The sequence below is a fragment of the Protopterus annectens genome, chromosome 1.part0, assembly GCF_019279795.1.
Source record: "Protopterus annectens isolate FY-2018-M chromosome 1.part0, PAN1.0, whole genome shotgun sequence".
NCBI classification, from domain to species: domain Eukaryota; kingdom Metazoa; phylum Chordata; order Ceratodontiformes; family Protopteridae; genus Protopterus; species Protopterus annectens.
In genome coordinates this window covers 374,410,918-374,430,408 of record NC_056725.1, presented here as the reverse complement: position 1 = coordinate 374,430,408, position 19,491 = coordinate 374,410,918, and positions in this window count along the sequence as shown.

Below are 19,491 nucleotides of genomic sequence, written 5' to 3'. Positions count from 1 at the left end.
GGTAACTTGGCTGTTGATGAACTGTTGTGTCACCTAATACGTCATGGCGTGCCATCTTTGACACACATATAGGTTTGCCATCACTGAAATAACAAAATATGCCAGATTTGGGCCTCTGTGCCATGTGAATTCTCTGTCATGGTGCCTCTTTATCTGGTTATCTTGACTATATGTGCCCACACACTCCATTCTGGCCACTTCTAAGTTTGTACTTTGCTTATTCACAAAGTTTTATTTCTGATACTAATGACTTTTACATCAGTTGTATACCTGGTCAAGTCAGAATGTCTTAGATATATTATTGGTCACACTTGATATAGAATCTTTCTTTACAGTAATTCCTAATGCCCATGGTATTTAGTCAATTAGAGATTATTTAGTTGTTAATACAGATTTTTCAAATGCTGGAATAAATATGATCTGTGAGCTACCCTACATTGTTATAGAAAATAATGTATGCACTTTTCCAAAGAAACATTACTTACAATAAAAGGTGTGGCAATGGGTACACCAGTTGTGAACACAAATGTAGACATTGTACTTTCTTTGTGGGAAAAAAATCACATTTTTACTAATGTTAAGGAATTTGGGAATAACATTTTCTTATATAAGAGATTTGTGGCTGATGTGTTTCTTTTATGGAAAGGCAAGAAATTACTTTTGGAAGAATCTGTTAATTATCTAACAGGGACTGTAGTATATTTAAAATTGAAATGTAAGAGTTCTGGTGATCATATATATTTTCTAGACATTACTGTGAGTAAGACTGAACTGGGTAGATTAGCTACTAAAGTATATGAAAATGATATTAAAAAGAAATTTTATTTGTTTAGATCCAGCATGCATCCCACGTTTTTGTCCAAAAATATACCAAAAGGGTAAATGACAAAATTATCTAGATTAAATACTGATCAAGAAATTTTGAATGAGCAGTTAGATAAGATGAGATGTAACTTTTTGGGCTATGATTACAAAGCAATTAAACTTTATAAGAAACAGGTGATAGAGAACAGTGAGAGTATAGGCAAGTCTTTTTGTGAACAAATTGATAAATTAAATAAAAGATCAACTGATAATTATTTATACATGACTATTTCATGTAATACACATACTAGTGCTGTTAAGAATATAATTTCTAAGCACTGGCACGTTAACACATGTGGACAAGATGAATTGCATATTACCTGAAAAAAAATTGTTTAGTTGCAGAAATAGATGTAATTTGAAACAACAGCTATGTTTTATAGAACAAGTTAATGTTGACAAAAATGTGATAATTTACAAAGTTGGCATTTATCCATGCAGAACATGTGTGTATTGTAAATAAATAAACAAACATTATTTATCCTTCTGACTAGTTAAAAATATGAAGTAAGAATTTATGTAAATTGTGATTCCAATAATTTGATATATATGGTGAATTTTATGAAATGCTATTCATTTTATATTGGAAAAACTAACCTTAAGTTGAAAGAAAAGATTTGTTCTCATTTGTCAGACATTTGGTGAAGTAATGAATAAAATGCTTTATGTAAATATACTATGGGCAAGAATACAGAACATCATTTTAAAATTTTAGTTTTGGAAACTGTTTCCTTAAATAGTTGTAGAGGAGAAGATATCTTAAACAAAACTGAAATAACTTGATAAATATTTTAAGAGTAGATCATGTTCCTGGACTGAATGCCACAGTAAATATAAAATGTGTATTGAAAGCACATTCTTTGAGATGATTGTTTTAACTTTTAAGAAATTTTAATACTTAAGGTTATAATATTTACTATTTGGAATTGATTGAGCTGTGCGCTTTTTACACATCTGAATATGTTTTGTTTTCATGAAAGTTTGTTAAATTGTCTAAAAACTTGTGTTCATTAAAGCTGATCAGTGGTGTCCTGGATTATGTGCTGCTTTGTTAACACTGCCTACATTGAAAGAATTTAAAAACTCACTCTGTACATATCTCATCAATGAAACCATGTGCAAATTCTGTAGGGACAATGGTAAACTAGTCCCTAATGACATGTGCCATTGAGATGCTTAAAAATGTATTTAATATAATTATTTAATTTCATTTTATTTAATGTTCTGTATTTAATGTCATTGAGATGATTAAAACAAGGTAAATTCAGTCAATATTTAATGTAACAACTATTCTTATTTTTATTCTCCTACATGTACGTTATTTTCATCATCATCATCAACCCCCTTTCCCATTTTTTACATAGGATCAGGGTGTCACCATCTCTTTCAGTTCAATGCCACTCTCCTATCTCCTTTGACATTCATGCTTGATTGTCACAGGTCTTCTCTCACACAATCCATCCATCTCTTTGTTGGATGTCCTTGTTTCCTCTTGTCTTTGTCCAGTTTGTTCCAAATCATCTTCACCAGATTGTCTTCTACTTTTCTGCAAATATAGGTTCATTGGTAGGTACTAGGATATTGGCCCTAGGGCCTATATAAGCCTAGCCAAAGGTACCCTGGCTTTTGCCACCCAAGAAAATTATTTTCCTGTGCCCCTGTCAAGCAGAGCCACAGAAGTGATCTCCCACCCAATCATCAAGATTGAGGAGCTTTGTTTGATTTAGATATGTAGCTTGTTCCAGAGTATGGGGAAGTCTCTGGGACAGGAATCTATCCCTCCAGCATGTTCTGTTTATTGTGATGACAAGGTTTAGGTCCCTAGACCGTGTAGCTCATAGGGATTGGGATTTCTTTAAGTGGAGTATGTCTAAAAGCTCTGGGTTTGACATAGCTTTGTGTGTTAGGCAGAGATCACCTCTGAGTAGGCGATATGCAATGGAGTAAAGCTGCAGTTTTTTGAGATGGTCTGCATAGGGCATCTGTTTGAGGCTGGTAATCCTCTTTGTGAGGTATTTCGGTGGCCTTTCCAGTTGTTGTAGATGTCTTGTGAGGTACATACCAAAAGGGCATTGTACTCTATAATGGGTCTAATGAGTGACGAGTAGAGGGGAACAATTACCTCTTTTTTCTTGGGTGAGAAACCTTTTGTGATGAGGTGTGCCACATAGAAGGATTTCCTGATTACTGTGGTGATGTGATTATCAAAGGAGAGACTACTGTCCACCTGTGTCCCTAGGTCTCTTATCACACTTTCAGTGTTTAGACTACCGCCTATGTGGTAGTTCATGGGTACTGAGTTTTTACCAAAAGGGATGACAATGCACTGTTTTGGCATTGAGCTTGAGGCCATGGCTTTGACACCAGGCATCTGTCTCAGCGAGGCCCTTTTGTAGGATGTCCACATCTTTTGGAGTTTTGATTATGGCTCCTAGTTTGCAGTCATCTGCGAACTTCATTAGCCAAAGACCTTCTGTGTTGGCCTGTACTTCAGAGAAGTAGATACCAAACAGGAGAGGACCCAGGACTGATCCCTGTGGTACTCCACTTGTCACTGGTCTGAAGTTGGATTTGGAATCTGCTACTTTCACAGTGTGGGTTCTGTCAGTGAGCCAGTTGGCAACCCATCTTGTCACATAGGGATTTATACCTAGTTTAGTGAGTTTATCTATAATTCCAGAGTGGGGGATGGTGTTGAAAGCCTTGGCAAGATCTGGATAGGCTGTGTGAACCATCTTACCCTCATCTATGGCTTTGGTGACTGCTTCAAAGAAGTCTATCAGGTTTAGGAGACATGATCTGCCTTTTACAAACCTGAACTGGGTGGGGTCCTGAGTTTGGAGTTACCGATGTCATTGTTTATAAGTTCCATGATGATACGTTCCATAGCCTTGCAGCTCGTTAGGCTACTGGGGCGGTAGTTTCCATGGTCTGTGGTGACTCCCCCTTTGTGGAGTGGCTTAACTGTCGCTGTGCGCCATTCAGTGGGCACATAGCCTGAGGTGAGGCTATGATTGAACATGGTACTTAGGTCGGGTGCCAGTTCGTTCTGTAGTTCATGTAGAACACAGCCTGGGATTTCGTCAGGTCCCATGGATGCTGTGTTCTTGGCTTTGGATTGTGTGTTTTTTACCTGTGCAGCCGTGATTACAGGAACTTTGCATTCTTCTGGTATAGAGATGAGCCCTTTAGGGGATGACAGGTGGGTAAAGTTAGCACTGAATCTATCTGCCAGGAGGTTGGCAATATCAGTTGGTTCTGTATATTTAGTGCCATTGTGCTGTAACTCAGAGCAGATCTGAGTGTTGCCATTGCGATTCTTGACATAGCTATAGAATGCTTTGTGGTTGTCTTTAGAGTCAGTTGTGATTTTGTTTTCATAAATATATTTGGAGGATATTATGAGGGATCTCAGATTCTTACTGAGGCTGACTAGGGAGTTTCTCCAATCATGGGATTTTACTCTTTTTTGCAACAGTTTCTTTCTTTTGTTGTAGAGTTTGTTTATGGCAGGGGACCACCAGATTTGCTTCCTTTTTTTGGTTCTTTTAGGGATTGCATGATCCATGCACTCGTGTAAGTGCTTATAAAGTGCATTTGTGTAGGATTCAGCAGTCATACCTCTATTGTCTGTCAGCATGGGTGTCGTGATGTTTGCCACTTCTGTCTTAAGAAGTGTGAAGTTGGCTTTGGAGAAATTTTTTACTGTGGTTTCCTAATTGGGGGGGGGGGGTAGGGAGGGATGTGTATGTCTAGGGTGATTAGCTTGTGGTCGGATCTGACCAATGAGGAATTGACCTCTGGTGTGGAGCACCGGTTGCCCATGTTGGTAATAACCAGGTCTAGGATATTGCTGCCCCTGGTGGGGGTGTGGATAAGTTGATCCATGGCATTGGAATTTTTGAATTCCAGAAAACGTTGAGCACAAGAGTTGGTATCACCATAAGCTGTTCTCTTTGACTGTCTCTGCAACTGGAGCTACATTGGCGTATGCTGTGATGTCCTCATTTCTTTGTCTCTACCACAGTGTGCATTCTACAACTCACCTCAGGTACTTCATCTCCATTACCTCTATCTTCTACAGCTGCTCTGCCTTTACTGTCCAGGTTTCTGTACCATACCATAGTACTGGTTGCACCACTGTTTTGTACACCTTACATTTCAGCTTCTTTGGCATTCTTTTGCCATATACTACCTTGACACTCTTTGATGAGTTTAACTTTGACCTTCTCCTCCTTCAGACTTCCCTTCTCCTCAATCACCCTTCCCAGATACCTGAAACTGTTGACCTATTCCCCTGTTTTCCCTTCAATCTCAGTTATCAGCTTCTTCTGATTTTTCTCCATTTGCTGCCATTGCAACTGTCTTATCTGTACTTATTTTCATCCTATGTGCCTTCAATTTTACATTTAATTTCCTTATCCTTTGCTGAAGTTCTTGCTCAGAGTCTGCATGTAATGCTACATCATCTGCATAAAGTAACTTTGCTGACCTGTCCTTTCTTACCTGTTTGCTAATGTAGTCCATCACCAGTATAAACAGCAGTGATCTCAGAGATGAACCCTGATGCAAACCCACTCCCACTGGGAACCCCTGCATGAGACTGCACGCTGTTTATACTTGGGTCATTGCAGGGAGGGGGCATATTGTACATTTGGCCACCTGCACTAATTACTTATATTTCTGGGACTTCAAACCACTTCAGGATTGCTGAAATTAGCTTTCTTGGGACCCTCGTCATATGCTTTCTCCACGTCCAGGAATGCACATTTGTACTCTTCCTTATTTGGAGCTTCTTCTCAACTATTTGTCTCACTGCAAACACTGAGTCAGTTATGCTGCACCCTGATCTGAATCTAAACTGCTCACCTCCATTGTTACTTTCTATTATGCTGCATATTCATATATCAGTCACACTCTCCAGAACTTTAATGCTGGTGTTTGAATCCTTTGTACTGCCCACAGTTGTGGATGTCCCCATTGCTCTTGATCACTGGCATTAGAATGTTTATTCTCCAGCCATCTGGGATATTTCTTTCTCTCCGTACTGTTATGAATATCCTCAGGAGCCATTTTTCCCCTATCGCACCGAACATCTTTATCATATCTGTAACAACTTTATCTGACTGAACCTTCTGCTTTCCCTGACTTCATTTTTCTTAGTACTGCTCTTACTTCTTCTAAGGTGGGCACCTCCTTTTCTTTCATTGTATGCTGTAGTTAGGCAGTACAGCTTATGTGGGGTTTTTCTCATTCAGAAGCTGCTGGAAGTACTCCTTCTATCTGCTTTTGATGGCATGTGGACTGGTGAGCAGTTTATTGCTGGTATCCCTTAGTAAGGGTGTCAGACTGTCTCCTTTATTTCTCTCTCTATCTTTGTCTTGCAACCTGATAGAGTTTCTTTGTGCCATCTACTGACTCAGTTTCCAGAATCTGATAAAATACCACTGATGCCTTGTTCTTTGCTATTGCAACTCCACTCTTAGCCTCTTTGTTAGCCAACCGATATTCCTTCCTAGCCTGGTCTGTCTTTTCCTTCTCCAACTTTTTCCTTCACTCCTTTCTTTTGATGACTTCCTGGACTTCTGCATTCCACCACCAGCTTTCCTTATGCACCCTATTTCCATACCTGACTCGGATGCATATCTTTTGTATCTTTTTGAGGCACTGCCATTCTGCTTCTTCAGCTCCATCTATTTGCTCTTCTTCTTGAGGTGCTAGAGCCCTGAGTAACTCATTGAACTGCTGTACTCTTTCCAGTCAACTTCCAGGTCTTCAGCCTAGTGTCTATTGACATTAGAGCCTTATATGGCCACTGCTTGTAGCTGATTGTAGCAACTAGTGGATTTTGTTGTGTGCCAACTGTTTTGCTGAGGAAAACTTTACAGTCACTGATTCTACCCAGTACCCTTTTCATACTAGGAGGAAATCTACCTGAGTTGCATGTTGGGGCCACTCTTGTATGTGATCTTGTTACTGTCTCTCAAGCTGAGCCATGGATTGGTCACCATCAAGCCATTTGCCAGACAGAAGTTGAGAATGGTTACTCCTTCTTTATTCCTATTGAAAAAACAAAACAAAATAGACACCAAAAGGAGAAGCGCTGCAAGCCACAGAGAGTCCAACAGAAAGTACAACCAGTATGTAAGAAATGTACACCAAACGTTGCCAAAAACAATAAATAAGCACTTTCATTTATTAATTGAAAACGTCATCAGATAAAACACAGTCTTTGAACTCCATTTAAATAACAGGAGATACTAGATCACATGATACTAAGTACTAAGTCACATGATACTAGGTCACATGATTAGAGAACCTCCAAGCAAAGGAACAAATTTAAAGTGATGAAACCACTATTAAAATGCAAGCAAAAAATGAAGGTAAAACTGTCAGGTTCAAAACAAACTATCTCTCCAAAGCCTTCAGTTTTAATTAGCATGAAATAGAAATAAACTAATTAAGCCCTTGCAGTCTACCTGCATTTAATTGGATTTGCCAATGCAACTCACGTTTCTCCAAAAGTAGCTGCCAAGGGCCATGGTGCAAATCAGATGGCACCCTCTCTATAACAACAAATTTAAACATATGATCAGGAAAACTTCTGATGTGTTTAGCTAGAGCATTGCTTTCTTTTTTGTTTTTGATGTCATTGTTATGTTCTCAGATATGGGTGGCCATGGTGGTGCAGCGGTTTGCATTGCCGCCTCACAGCAAGAAGTTCACCAGTTCGATCCTCGGCTGGGGTGCCTTCTGTGTGGAGTCTGCATGTCCTCCCTGTGGTCACGTGGGTTTCCTCTGGGTTTTCCGGTTTCCTCCCACATCCCAAAGACATGCTGTAGGTGGATTGGACAATCTAAATTGGCCCTAGGCGTGAGTGCGTGCATGTGTGTGCCTTCTGTGGAAGGTTGGGCACTAGGCTGGCAATTCAACATCGTAAAACTCCACTGCCAATCATGAGCGGACAGTGATCCGCTGTGGCAACCCCTAAATGGGAAAAACTAAAAAGAAGAAGTTATGTTCTCAGATATGATCTTTGAAACGATGTTCAGTCTTGCCTATGTAAAAGGCTGAACAGTATTGACACAAAGTGGCATAAACAGCACCCCCAGTTGAGCAGTTGCACGTTTCTTTTGTCTTGAACTTAAAACCATTTGCTACAAACTGCTCACAAGGGATAAGAAATTTACACATGGAACAGCCCCCTCACTTAGCCATTCTAAAATTGGTGAACACATTTTTTCTACTAGTAGTTCCAAAATGCTCAACCAAATTCTTAAAATTCTGCCCTTTTTTAAAGGTAATGTGGCATTTATCACTCACTTTACTAGCTATCTGGCTGTCAACTCTCAAGACAGCCCAGTTTTTGCAAATAATTTCTCTGATTATATTATTGTCCACATTATATTGAGTAATGAAAGAGCTTGGCAAACTAGGATTCACCCTACAAGCATTATTGAATATACCTGTAAAAGAATCAATATTCCTAACAGAAGTCATTCTTTGTTCCATTGGCTCCATGGGACTGACAGATGTTATAGTGTAGTCCTGATGGTGGGCATGCTGTAAAATAGATTTGAAATGGCCACACTCTCTTTTGTTGATCACCTCATACATTAATAGATCAACAAACGTCCTTGGATAGTCTCTGGCTAAAAACATAAGTTTAATGTGATCACATTCATCCAGGAAATAATCAAAATCAGAAACCATGTGTGAAGCTTTTACAAACTGTCCCTTAACAACAGCATGTTTCTGATGGTGAGAGTGGGATGTAGAAAATGTAAGTACATGTTAGAAAATGAAGATTTCCTACAGATTTTAGTTTCAAATTTCCTATTTGTGGGATCCTTGTAGAGCTAAATGTCCAAAAAAAGCAATATTGTCTTTATCTACAACATAAGAAAATTTAAGGAATTCTGAAGTCTGATTGATATAACTGAAGAACTCCTGAAGTAATTTACAGTCATTTTTTCAGACAATAAAAATGTCATCCAGGAAGCGCACATATAGTTTGCAATATTCCATCAAGTCAGAAACAAACAAGTGGTCATCACCACATTTGCAAACAAACCACCACATGCAGAGCCTATGGCCACACCTGAATGCTGGAGAAAAAATTATTTATCAAAGATCAAAAAGTTGTTTTTTAGCACAATTTCTCGAAGTGTTTCAAAGGTGTTTATTTTTTCCTGCACATACCCCTTTTCAAGTAAAAATTCCGTAAACCACTGGATATCCAAATCATGTAAAATGACAGTGTGGAGGTCTTTGACATCAGTGGTAACAAAGGTGTAACTGTCACTGTGCTCCAGTTGATTTATTTTTTCTAGAAAATGCCACAAATCTTTACAAATATGATCCTCTCTCAAAACAAGATATTTAAAATTTTCATCAAGATATTTTGTACATGGGTGGGTGATGGAGCTGCTTACATCAAAAATTGGTGTCATAGGTGGAGAAATAATGCTCTTATGAATTTTTGGAAGTCCAAAAATTGTTAGAATTTTAGGTGATGCTAGGTTCAGATAGTTATAGTCATGCAAATCACTTTCTTTATCTAAACGAAAATTAAATTTAAGAGACCTCACCAAAGGTCTGACTGCCAAGCACCACAGTTCACAACAAAAGAAAAACTGCAGCAGACCACCACTAAAAAAACAACTGTTTAATAAATGTTAAAATAGTAAAAACAAATAACAGAGATGAGCACTTTCGGGCTCCTGCCCTTCATCAGATAAAATAATGCAACAGGTACACAATTATTTAAACTAAATGACAGCCAGTCACGATTCAGTACCTAACCCACCTATTCTTAAAGGCGGGTTTCATTGGCACAACCTCATTGAGCCCTGGATGCCTATGAGCTAAGAGTTCCACTGTCCATCTAGTTTCTTCACATTCAGTGATGTTTTTTTATATCACCACCCCTAGTGTTGGTTCTTACATTCCCTATCGCCCTGAACTTGAAATAGTGTCCTTCATTCCCTGATACATGTCTATACAGAGCATTATGCTCATTCTTCATAGGTTCATAGGTTCATAGGTTCATACTAGGCTATCTGCATTTGGTTTTTATGCGCTATCTGCCCTAGGCCATGCACTGCTACACCCCTTTTTTTATGGCTTTAGCTTGCCCCTTTAGTATGTTGACTATACCCATATATTTGCTGTGCCTCTGTTGAGCAGTGACACTGGATCCCATCCTTGGTCAATCCCATCTCTCAAACATTGGTCAAGATTTCTTTTATCATACCAGAGTAGGTGTCTTTGGGTGATAGATCGATTCCCTGATTCCACAGCATATGAATCTTTTGGGTGATCTATTTCTCCAGTAGTCCTTGTGGCTAGATTTTTTTTCTCTTTTTTTGTTGTCATCTGGATCTTTCAAATCTAGATTGACAATGGCCTTGTATCATAGGCAAAAGTCACCTCTGAGCAAGCGGTGGCGACTGAATAGAGCTGGAGTTCTTAGGCAGGGCTGGAATGTTTCGATAGAGCTGACTTTTGAGTTCTTTTTGGTGGACACTTTGTTTTGCCTCTCAACTTTTTGAGTGTGTCAGATAGATACATTTGTGTCGGGTCAGATACATTCGAATGGGGCATTGTCGAATCATAGTAATGGGATGATGGATGAGTGATGAGGAGGAGACTATGACCTCCTTAGATCCAGATGATCCTTGAAGAGATTTCCTGGGCTATGTAGGATAATGAACTTGGTCTTTTTAGCTTTACTACTACTAACCTGGGTCCACAGACCTGGTATCCTTCTTCTGTACTTCTTGGATAACAACTCTATTTGGTAGCTAGGGGTAACCTTATTTTTTTCGACCTTGTTTGACTATTTTTTTTTGGCATTTAACTTTTTTTTTTGGCTCTTAATGGCCATGGCTCTGTCTGTGAGACTTCTCTGAAGGATATCTGTTGAAAGGAATCTGTGTCAGATGTGTTTTTTTTTTAGTCATCTGCAAACTTTTGCAAACTTTGTAACTTGTCCTCTCCCTCCTGCTACTGCTTTGAAAAAGTAGAAAATAGATGCCATGGGTGGGCCCCAGAGGACTGTACCCCACACCACACCACTTGTGAGGCTTTGAGTCTGGACATGGCGCCAGCAACTGACCTCTGTGGGGTTCTGTCACCACTCCAGTTTGCATGATGTATTCGATGATATTTATTAATTTTTAAGCTGATGTTTTTTTCAAAGTGGGGTATTGGTATTGTATCAAAGGCCCTTGCCAGGAGAGAGGTAGGGACTCCCTTTTCATCTTCTTTTTTGAATGTTTGAAAAAAAAAAAAAAAAAGTCAACCAAGTTTAGATGCCTGCCTTGAAAAAAACAAAATGGATCCAAAGGATGCATCCATTCCCTATGTCTTTATTTTATCTTTAGGTATCCATTATGATCCTCTCCATGGCTAAGGCTTGTCAAGCACTAATGGGCGGTAATTTCCAATTCAATGGAGGGGAGGGCACGCTTTGTGAAGTGGGACCACAGTTGCAGTGCGCCACTCCCTGGGTATATAGCTGATAAATTTTGGAGAATCTTAACTTTAAACATACAGTTAGTTTTGCCCACGTAATAACTCCAACAGGCGTAACAATTCGCTAGATATACAATGTCCCTTGTTCTACAATTAGCTTTGGCTCCAAAATGATAAATCCTACCTGTAACAGGAAGTTTATATTCTACTTCATTATTTATGTATTTACATGCTTTACAGGAGCCACTGGGTCTGGTTCCTTCCTTGTGCATGATTTGTTCTTGCCTCTGCCTCCCTTCATGATTCAGGATGTCTTTTAAGTTCTTATTCCTTCTAAAACCGAAATGAAATTCGGCCGGTCCCCTGATGTCTCTCTAAGTTTATCATGTCATGAATATCCCCCATTTTTTCCTTATTATGTCACAAATCCCATAACTGTTGCTACTGTATGGGAACATAATCCTAATTTCAGTCTCTCTATTCCCAGATCTCTCCCTGGAACCAACTCCATCATGACTGGTGTTCTTCCTTAACCAAGGGCACATCCTTCCCTTCCTATGATCTATCCTAGAACGTGTCACATTGTGTATAAGCTCATCATTATATCCCCTTGCTGTGAAAAACTTTTCCAAGTTATTAACCTCTATCTCAAAATCCTGCTCCTCCGTACAAATCCTGGATATCCTAGCTAATTGACCATTACTATATTCTTAAATGTGTATCTCGGATGCATACTATCATGTACTAGTGTACTATTTTCCCAGCATTCTTTTCTATATAATGTTGTTTTAAACTCCTCAGTATCCTGTATGATTCTAACATCTAAAAAATCTGTCATGGTCCTTGAAATATAAAGAAAATCGAAGGAATGTAGTGGCAGATTAGGTACTGAATTGTGACTGGCTGTCATTTAGTTTAAATAATTGTGTACCTATTGCATTATTTTTATCTGATGAAGGGCAGGACCCCAAAAGCACTCATCTCTGTTATTTGTATTTACTGTTTTAACATTTATTAAACAGTCATTTTTTTTAGTGGTGGTCTGCTGCAGTTTTTCAATTTCTTTATCTACAAACGTGATTTAGCATCTCTCTCACCCTTTTATATGCTGTATTAAGTTAATTGAGTAAGATCGTAACATAAGCATCACCTGATAGCATTTCACGCATTTGACTGACATATTGGGTGTTCTCCATCACCACCAACTCACTCCCTTTATCTGGTTTCATAAATCTTACATTTTGTGTATTTAGTTCATTAAGCAGCTGTATTTCATTAGGTGTTAAACTGTTGTGCTCAACAGATCACCTTTTCTTGTTGATAAGGGCATTATGAAAATCCAGTAAAGACATCCTTTCAAAATAAGAGATCATGGAATGGATGAGGGAGTTGAATGTGCTTGAAATTTTGAGAGGATTAATTGTTGTTGTGCTACTGTCACAAATGACATTAAAATTCAATTTTCTAGTAAAAAGTCTAAAATCCATTAAAAGATCCGGTAAACTTGCATGTTTAATGGGTATGAAGGTCATCCCTTGCTTGAAAAGGTTTGCACAATTAGTGGTTATTTCATGGGAAGAATAATTACAGACTGTAAAATCTCCTTTACTGTTCTTGATAATATTACACAAAACACCATGACTAAGTTCAGTAGAAGAAAAAGACGTAATCTGATGTTGTTAATCTTCTTTCCATTCATCACTGATGGGGGGGTCCGGTTCCGAGCCCTCGGAACCGAGTTGGCCTTTTTACCAAGCTCGTGCCAGCCAAAAAAACTCTTGAGCTAAGTTTCTACCCAGAATACCCTTTTTCCCTGCTACCTCAGATCTCATTTGCCACGTAGCCGTAAAGCCACGTTTCAGCTGAGCTCTCAGCTAAGTGGAACTTTATTTGATATTTGTGTGAACATTTTTTGATATATTCATTTCTTATTGAGCGAATAGTATTTCTAGTGTGTTTTCTTCTGTGAGACCTTGTTTTTTTCCTCTCTACTCTACCTGTTGTTACCGTTGGTAAACTTCAAGTACCATTGTTGGTACGGCCTTTCTTCCCTTAACCTTGTGGTATTCCTTCAACACCATGCCTGGTATTTTTCTTTCCTGTCTAGTTTGTTAGCTTTGGTTTTTAGCAAGGTGTTTCTGTTTTCTCTTCTACATATCACTGTACTAGTACAATTGTGACTTCTTTGAATGGTGTTTGACTTATTTGTTCTAACCAGTTATCCTGTTGACAAGATGTTGGATAAGAAAGGTACTTCAGGTTTTAAGCATTGTGCTTCATGTAATGACAAGTTACCTAATAGTGATTATCATGATGATTGTGTATACTGTTTGGGAGTACCCCACCTTTTGGTACAGCCTTCTTGTGACATTTGTAAGAGTTTCAGTCAACACACTCTTAATGAGTGCAAAAATAAACTGATACTGAAAGGGTTACTTAAGTCTCCTTTTTCAGAAGCCATTTCTGTGATGGAGGTCTCAACCCCTCCTACTAAAGACAAAAAGAGGTCCCACTTGGTTCCCTCCTCACCATTGGGTGATCAGGGTAAGCCTGTGAAATCAAAGGTCCCAAACATAAATCTGGCTCTATGGCTTTGTCTTCCTTGGCTCCGAGCATCTCGAAACCTTCGATACCAGTGCCAGTTTCGGCATCGGTCCTGCCTCCGCCACTGATTATAGACCTCACTATGCCTATTTTGACTTTGGCACCTGTGAACACTTCGGCTCAGGGCACACCTTTGATTCCTTCATCAGTTATGATTTTGTAACCGATTGTTTTGGCTCCGAGTGCCACTTCAGCACTGAGCGTTGTACCAACTACACTGGAATTGAACCCTTTACTCCCAGTCTCAAAACTAGAGACTTCGGTGCCAGCAGACTTTGCACCACAGACCTGATACTCCCCTTCCATAGATCCATTTCTGGGTCAGGTGTATAACCCATTCATTGAATGTCCTGACTCTCCATCCGGAGTAGCCACTAGATCCACCGGGAGCCTGTCGGAACACAATGTAAATACTATAATTGGTGGCCTGTTGCTATCAATGTAACTTGCATGCTGTTGTAATGGCCACTGTGGTTCCATATATGCATGTGTTCTGTTTGCTATGCAGCTGTTCCAAATCTGGTATTTTGGGTTAATGGGAATATCTATGCATGCTGTTATAAATAATCCTGGATTATGTTGACTATTACTAACCCACACATGTTTTAAAACTGCAACACCATAGCACGTTTGGGAAGGCTGGGCTCAGCGGACCCACCTCTCCCCCCTCATCTGGCCATGGCACCGGGCTCCAGAACATCTGGGACCCACCCCAGGACCTCCTTGTCTGCTGGTCCTGCATCACCTTCAGGTGGAACCGCCTCAGGGGATGGGGCTTGCCTGCCCTGGGAGCGGGCATGGACAGGAAACTGTCACCTGTTGTCAGGTCTGGGGATTGGTGCGTAGTGAGCTCTGAAGGGAGTTTGTAGATCTGCTACACCAGCTTGAAGGCTGCATGGCACATTTATAGGGTCAACCTGCCCCCTCCTACCCAGCTCCCAGCACAGCCACCTTTGGGGCCGTGAAGGTGCAGTGGTGACTGTCCATGGGTGGGGATCTCAGTCCCACTGTTTCCATTTGGGGGCTCATGGGCTTTGGATTTCCAAACACCCCTTCCCATCCACCACATGTCATATACTGCCCCTGTATGCTGTTTTGTCTGTCTTGTCTGTCTTTCTACCCAACCTACCTCTCCAAATATACCTACTATCCTTCCACAACATCCCACTCTCACCTTAAAAAAATGGGCAATCTGTTCCTAAAAAAGAATTTTCACCTCATACATAGCTGAGCATTTCACACACGTGTCTACTGGACACATATAATCTGGTCTTATTGGCTTCACAACATAGTATTGTTGTCCTCACCCCTCTCTCAGGGGTTGGAATGTCCAAATCTACCTCCAAATTCAGTATATATGCACAGCTGTTGCTGTAGAACAGATGGACAGCTATGGACCTTCCCTACACCTATCCTGCACATCCCTAGCTACTTTCCCCTATTGACTTTCCCTCTGTGTGCTCCCTTTTTCACCACTTTCCTATCACCCATTTTTTCTTTTCTTTTAAAGAAATTAGCATGGGGGTAAGTGGGAGTAAGCACTTTTAAGCAGTATTAAGTGGGTTTAAGCCTGTTTGTGCGGTGGCAAGCAATGGCTACACAGATTAAGCACTTTTATGACTAACTGTCTGTAAATATATTTAACCGGAAGTTAGCATTGCTTAAACCTGTACAAACCCACTTACAATTGCTTAAAATGCCTTAATCATGCTGTATCAAACAGCCCTTGTTCTGCCCAGCAACAAAATAGTCAGTTCTTGCAAGTGTCAAACCCAGGACCCTGCACACCACTGCCACAGTAATTTACCACTAAGCCATTTGAGTGTACATAAACGTGATGTTTTCTCAAACATATCATGCAGCACATTCATTCAACAGTAGAGAAATGTATTTATATATGCAGATGTAAGTATGTATATATATATATATATATATATATATATATATATATATATATATAAATGTGCATTGCAGTCGCACATTGGATCCATACTCTGAACCGCTCACTGCAAAACATCTGACCAAAGGCACTGTTAATGGGGGTGAAGGGGCCCAAAATAGGGATCTCGTGTAATTATTGCCATTTTCCCTTCCTCCACAGCTGAACAGATCTGCCTTGCAACACAATAACCAGCACTTGCAAGTCTTAAACCGAGGACCCTGCTCAACATAGCCACAACAAATTAACAGTAAGCCACCTCAGCTGTAAGATGTCAGGATGATATCTCTAACATATCATGCAGAACAGTCAGTCTACCATAGGGAATGTACAATGTGGAAGCACTAAACATTCCAATGATACATATACACTACATACACACACACACACACACACACACACACACACACACACACACACACACACACACACACACACAAACTACCCACACACATATATACATTTACATATATATTATATATATATATATAATATACATGTATATACGGTTCCCCTTCACAAAGTCGAATGTTTAGAAACTCGAAATGCATATGGTCGAAGCCATATGTTCAGATTTCTGAAGCTCGACTTCGTGAAAGGGAGCTGAAAAACAGACAAATGTAACACAACAAAGTGTTTCTGCAGGGGGGCAAGCCCCCCTGCACCCCACACATGGGGGGCTGCACCCACCACACCGCCCACTACTTATTTATTCCAACTCCGAGATCGCACTACAGTGCAGAAATGGAAAGCTCCCGTTCTTCGCTGTATGCCATTCCCCATTCATAGAGTCGAGCTTCCACAATTTCAAGCATATGGTCTCGACCATATGACTTTCGAGATTGTGACCGTACGACTTTGTGAAGGGGAACCGTATATACACATATAAATATATTACTACTTATAGATATGTATAAGGAGAGTATATATATAGAGGGTGCACAGCATATTAAACAGCCATTATTCCTACATTTGCCACCTTTTAAAATGGCCAGTGTTTCATTCTTTCCTACAAATGAGAATTATTGCATGAAACATATACCCACACACAATGCAAAGGACATGACACTATGATCTAGGAATGAACTACGATCCCTCATAAAATCATCTAAGGCCAGCTTAAAAAGAAAAATTGCACAAGATGCTAAAGATAATCACAAGGCCTTCTTTAGTTATGTCAGGAACCTGGGTGGCAACTCCCAGATATGCTCTGAGTTAGTTCAAAATAACAAAAAATACACTGAACCCACATACATTGCCAACATCCTGGCAGACAGGTTCAGTGCAAACTTCTACCTCCCTTCCCCCCCAAAAGAGCAAATGTCTATCCCAACAGAGTGTAGCCTCCCTGACATCACAGATGCACAGGTGAGAGCTGCCCTCTCCAAAGCAAAAAACACATCATCAATGGGACCGGACGGTGTCTCGGGCTGCGTCTTACATGAACTCCAAGAAGAACTGAACCCTCACATAAAGTCACTGTTCAATCTCAGCCTTACTACAGGATATGTACCCAAGGAATGGCGTACAGCAACAGTGGTCCCACTCCACAAAGGTGGTGCCACAACGGACCCCGGAAACTATTGCCCTATAAGCCTGACTAGCCTGGTCTGCAAAGCTATGGAGTGTATCATCATGAAACTCATAAACAAACACATTAGGAATCTCCAAACATTGGATCCTACCCAATTCGGCTTTGTTAAGGACAGATCTTGCCTCTTGAACCTGGTCGACTTCTTTGAAACAGTCACCAAGGCCATAGATGAAGGGAAGGTAGTCCACACAGCCTACCTGGACCTCGCAAAAGCCTTCGACACAATACCCCACTCAGGCATCATAAATAAGCTCACCAGCTTAAATATCAACTCCTATGTCACAAGATGGATTGCAAACTGGCTCAGGAATAGAACCCACATGGTCAGAATTGCAGGTGCCATGTCAGACTCTAAACCAGTTACAAGTGGCGTCCCACAAGGCTCAGTCTTGGGACCTCTCTTGTTTGGTATATATTTCTCTGAGGTATAGGCTAACATGGGAGGACTATGGCTGACCAAGTTCGCAGATGACTGCAAACTGGGTGCCATAATTGACTCGCCGACTGACACAAGCATCCTTCAAAAGGGTCTCACAGAGACAGATAACTGGTGCCAGAGCCATGGCTTAAAGCTAAATGCCAAAAAGTGCATAGTCATCCCCTTTGGGAAAAACAAACTGCCCACAAATTACCACATAGGTGATAATCCATTAAGTACGGAAGAAGTAATTAGGGATTTGGGGACCCAAGTAGATAGCAATCTCTCCTTTGACAATCACGTTGCCAAAGTGGTTAGAAATACCTTCTATATAGCCCACCTTATCATGAAAGGGTTGACATCTAGATCAAGAGAGGTCATTGTGCCCCTCTACTCATCACTCATCAGGCCCATAATTTAATACAATGCCCCATTTGGGATGTACCTTACCCGACACCTGCAGCAACTGGAAAGACCCCAAAAGTACCTCATCAAGAGAATCAAGGGACTCAAACAGATGCCCTATGCAGTTAGGCTAAAGAAACTCCAGCTCTACTCAGTTGCTTACCACCTACTCAGAGGCGATCTGTGCCTGACGTATAAAGCCATGTCCAACCCAGAATTAATGGACATGCTCCACCTCAGGAAATCCAAATCCCTTAGAGCTACACGCTCCAGGGACTTAAACCTCAGCGCAGAAATAAATAGGACATGCTGGAGGGACAGATTCATATCCCAGAGGCTCCCCTCACTCTGGAACAAAATCCCAATCCATGTTAGGCAGAGTCCATCAATGACCCTCTTCAAGAGAAATCTTGATGAGTGGATGGGAGATTGTAGGTTTACCCCTGGGATCTCTTCTGTGTGTCCCTACTAGACAGAGGCACAGTAAACTAACCTCAACAGGGCTATCTTCTGTGACCTACTATACACAGGCACAGTCAACTAATCTAAAAGGGTGATGAAAGCCAAACACACTCTGGCTAGGCTTATAAATGTCCTAGGGCAGATAGCCTAGTATCAACCTATGAACCTATGACACCACACACAAGTTTGCATACATAGAAATGTTTATTTGTGTGCTATTTCAGTAGTTAATGCCATTTCCTTTAGCAGTTAGGTGTTCAAAATACATAATGCCTGATTAATGCAACTCTCAAACAAAACATTTGATACAGTAATCTGTAAAACATAACGTACTTTGCTGTCCAGGCTAAGGCCTTCAAGTAGTGCAACAGTAAAAAAAAAAAAACACTTACCTTGAAGATAAGAACCAATCAACACTTAATTACAGATGTAGTTCAGCAGCCTCCAATTACACTCTGTACTCAACCCTTAGGGGGAAAAGTATTAATTATCACAATGTAAATGTATCTGTTACATAACAATGCTTAACTTAAAATGTCACTATCACACTGACAAACAGAACTGTGTGTAAGACAGTAAGCTGTAGCCCACCACTGTTCCCATGGTGTAATGTATGAAAATGTACAACCATATACCTTAATGTTTCTTACTACTGATATCCCTCACATGCTGCAATAGCCTAGGTTAAAACATTTAATACCCCTCCCCCATAAAATGTCTTACAAG